The 3,391-nt window shown below is 41.0% G+C and overlaps 1 pseudogene; it reads right to left on the bottom strand.

Moving 5' to 3' along the window:
* Positions 1-1,183: 1,183 nt before the first annotated feature.
* Positions 1,184-1,786, bottom strand: LOC131910350 (uncharacterized; annotated as a pseudogene).
* Between the last annotated feature and the right edge of the window lie 1,605 nt (positions 1,787-3,391).

Below are 3,391 nucleotides of genomic sequence, written 5' to 3'. Positions count from 1 at the left end.
ATTCCTACAAAAAGAAAATAAACATTCAATGAGTTTATCATCCAAAGGATTTTCCAAAGCTCTGGGTATACACTGGTGCATTGTACTGATTTTTTTTTAGTAGTACCTTTGTGAACTAAACCAGTCACTTGGAATTCCACTTATTCTAAAAGCAAAAGCCTCCAACCATGATGGATTATAAACAGAACTCTATATCATATTAACCTGTATAATTAACAACAAAACTTACATGTTCCATTCTTCTGTGCATTTTTGTCATTACTTTTCCAGACTTACCTAAAAAATGCTAATGATAATAGGAAAATTATACTTTAATTCCTGTTTGGTTGTTAGTGAAATTGGCTTTCCATGATGTGAATAAGTTATAGTTTCACTTGGAAAACTTTAATACCTATGTACACTTTTATCATATTTTATCTACATTTCTCTTGTTTGCACACTGTCAATAAGTAAGTATGTATTCTTAATTAATTGTTAAATTGGTAAATGAAAGTTGTGTACCTTTATCTGGGTGTGAAGGTGTCTGTGTGGTATGTTGACTTGGAAGCCTTTGAGTAAAGGAGTGGTGTTTCTGAGTCACAAGGCAGATCTATTTTTAGTTTTTTTCAGGAACTCTGTACTGATTCTCATTGTGCTTGTACAAGTTTACAACTAGCTGTGAGGACTCTGAAGACATTTAGGGGGTTTTGTTTTGTTTTGTTTTATACACTGCTATTCTGTTAGAAAAGCTGGCAAAGATTTTCTCCCTTCTGTGTGCTGCCTTTTCATTGGGATGATGATTTCCTTTGTTGTACAGAAACAAAAATATTTCTATGAGATCCCCTTGTGAATTATCTTACTGAGAAAGCCCTTATCCATCTCTATATACTGAAGCGACCTCCTTACTTTTCCCTCCCAGCTATAGTAAATAGTCATTGGATTTTTATTATAGTATATTACATTATATTAATTATTAGGTTTGGCATCAAGTACCTTTATGCGTTGAGCCATCTTGCCAGCTGTAATCTTATAAGTAAGGCTTCAATTCTTCATACAGCACTTTACCCATCTCAGTATCTTGAATGGGTCATGCTGCTCTTCTTTGCCATAGTTTTTCTTCTCTTTCCTTTCCCTCCCTCCTTTCCTTCCTTCCTTCCTTCCTTCCTTCCTTCCTTCCTTCCTTCCTTCCTTCTGTGCTTCCCTTTTAATGAAACAAATCCAAAAGATGTACAATCAGGCTCACATTGTGCAGTTCACAAGCATGAACAAAACAAACAGAATGACAGAGTTCCAACAGAAGAATTTAACTCAAGACCAGGCTGGATTTGCTTCCAGGAAGGGTTTTCCTGGGTGGTGCTGGGGTCAAGACCACAGGGCTAGACACAAGTGCAGAAGAGGAGTGGGCACAGGCTTCTTTCCCATCTCCCCAAGGTTGACTTGGAAGTTTGTGTCCATATTGTCATGCATCTCACTTTCTCCCTTGGGTCTAAGAAGTCTCAGAGCTTGCTTCACAAGAGTTACTTCTCAGTATTCCAGGCAACTCTGAATCTTCCTTGTCTCCACTAGACTTGGCACCTGCTAACTTGTCCCCAAGATGGGGAATTTTCTTGAGGTGTCCCAGAGACGTTAGAGGCCATTTTCATTCTTCTGTGCATTTTTGTCATTACTTTTCCAGATGTCATTACTTGCCATTACTTTGATTTATCAAAGCCTAATGAAATATTGGACCCACTACCTGGGGGCCTCAAAGCCTGGGAGCTGTTCCTGCAGTTGGGTCCACACCCTTGAAGGTGGTAGTTGTAGTCATGGTGCCAAGGAGCAAGGCAGGCTGGCGCAGGGAGAATGCTGGGATCAAGCGATGCAGAGAGCTAGGCAATCATGACGCACTGTACTTCATGAACCTCTGAATGTCCCTCATGAGGGGTAGTTTGTCTGTGTCTGCTCTCTGCTGTGATTTGTGCACCTGTGCAGATGGATGTCTCTTCTGACTTAGGAGTTTCCTAGTGAACAGTGCTTCCAGGAGGTAGTGGGGGCGTTGGGGGAGGGCTCAACCCATTATCATTCAGTAAAGGAAAAATAACCCAATGTAATAGCAACAACGCCAAACCAAACCAGATGTAGAAATACACTGTAAATTAATTAAAGCCAGTTACTATGCCTTAAATGACCATAGACAACAAAATGGCAAAAATTGAGCCCCACATGTCTGTCACAATGATTTCCTTGCCTTGATGAACTGTACACTCAAATTGAGCCAAAATAAAGCCTTCTTTAAGTTGCTTTGCCTGGGTATTTTTGTCACAGCAAAGAGGAAAGTAATATTATAGGAGCCTTGGCTTTGGAAATTACCATCTTCTTAAAACTGTCCACACAGAGGTGGCTTGTGGGCCTGCCATCTATGGGAAAGACCTCATGACAATGAAGTGACCAGATGTCATGACCAAGGAGTAGCAGCTCTGGTCCTTCAATGAGTGGGTGCTGCCTTCCAGTCTGTGTGTCAGCTAATGGGGATGGGTAAATAACATGTGTGCTTGCTGTGAAACTTTACAGAAAAGCATTTGTCCTAGCTTGTTAAATGGCACAAGACAGCTGTTCCTACAGCTTCATGCTCAGCATTTCTACTCCAGCATGTTCTTGAAGATTCATAGACATGGCCTATCTTTTAATGCACAGGGAGAGATGAAACCAACGGAGTGGAATAGTTAAGCCCCACCAATCCTTTTAACATCACCTGCATTTTGTGACATTCTTTGCATGACTATCAGGAAAGCAAGCTTCCTGATTACATATTCAGAGGGGACCTCAAGATGTGCCTTCATGCCTTATTCTGATCTTCTCTATTGCATGTATGTAAGACAAAGTACTCTCCTAAGTGGTGTGAACTGTCCTACCCCAAACCATGCAATCCACTATTTTATTATTATGAACTCATAAACACATGTTCTGCAAACCTCAGCATTCTAGTTTGCTTTCTGTTGCAGTGGTAAAACACTGATCAAAACAGCTGGGGGAGGCCAAGGGTTTCTTTTATGCTCTTATCCCATCACTGAAGGAAATAGGGCAGGAACTCAAGCAGGAGTTGTGGTAGGATCCACAGAGGAATGCTGCTGACTGGCTCATGCTCAACCAGCATTCTTACATAACCCAGGACCACCTGTCCAGAGATGGCATCACCCATAGTAGGCTGGGCCCTCCTACATCAGTTAGTGATAATAGAAAAATGACCCACAGACGTGCCACAAGCCAAGGTGATGGACGAAAATTTCTAATTATAGTTCCCTCTTCCCAGGCAACTCTAGTTTGTGTCAAGTTGACAAGAAAAACTTATCAGAATATTCAGCATCTGGGAACATCTGTGCTTTTTCACTTCTATTTCCAAAGTGATTCCTAACAGAGCTCCTTAACTTTCCTC

This window comes from Peromyscus eremicus, chromosome 5 (assembly GCF_949786415.1).
Source record: "Peromyscus eremicus chromosome 5, PerEre_H2_v1, whole genome shotgun sequence".
Taxonomy (NCBI): domain Eukaryota; kingdom Metazoa; phylum Chordata; class Mammalia; order Rodentia; family Cricetidae; genus Peromyscus; species Peromyscus eremicus.
The sequence above is the reverse complement of the archived record's forward strand: the minus strand, read 5'-3'. Positions and strand labels throughout refer to the sequence as shown.